Here is a 612-nt window from a genome sequence, read left to right on the forward strand (position 1 = left end):
GGGGGGGGGGGTTTGTAGCATTATCAGTAGCCGAGGCAGCGTCGATAGTGGTGGTAGTATTGGTAATAGCAGCAGTGGTGGTGGCCATGGTGTATAGGTGTGGAAACACAAAGTACTAGTGATGATTGCATTTTCGTTGGTGATGGTCATGGTGGTACTTTCAGAGGTGGCAACGTTAGTAGTGGTAGTGATGGAGATTGATGTAGCATGGTTTAGTATAATGGCATAGATTTAACTGTTATTTCTTGCAGGACAGGTCATGAGTCCACTTAAAGACATATTAGCCGAAGTTTGTTTTTTTATATAGATATTTGTCTTTGTTTCAATTATTTTTTAACACGTTTTGTTTGTTTATAAAAGTTAAATGGATTTTCTTATCTGAAAGTAAAGCCGTACTTTGACACTTGACTGGGTGAATATCAATATGTATGTGTGTGTGTATACACAGGAATGGCTGTGTGGTAAGAAGCTTGCTTCCCAACCACATGGTTCTCGGTTCAGTCCCACTGCATGGCACCTTAGGCGAGTGTCTTCTATTATAGCCTTGAGCCAACCAAAACCTTGTTAGAAGATAGGTAGATGGAAACTGAAAGAAGCCCGCCGTATATATAT

This window comes from Octopus bimaculoides, unplaced genomic scaffold, assembly GCF_001194135.2.
Source record: "Octopus bimaculoides isolate UCB-OBI-ISO-001 unplaced genomic scaffold, ASM119413v2 Scaffold_110629, whole genome shotgun sequence".
Lineage (NCBI taxonomy): Eukaryota > Metazoa > Mollusca > Cephalopoda > Octopoda > Octopodidae > Octopus > Octopus bimaculoides.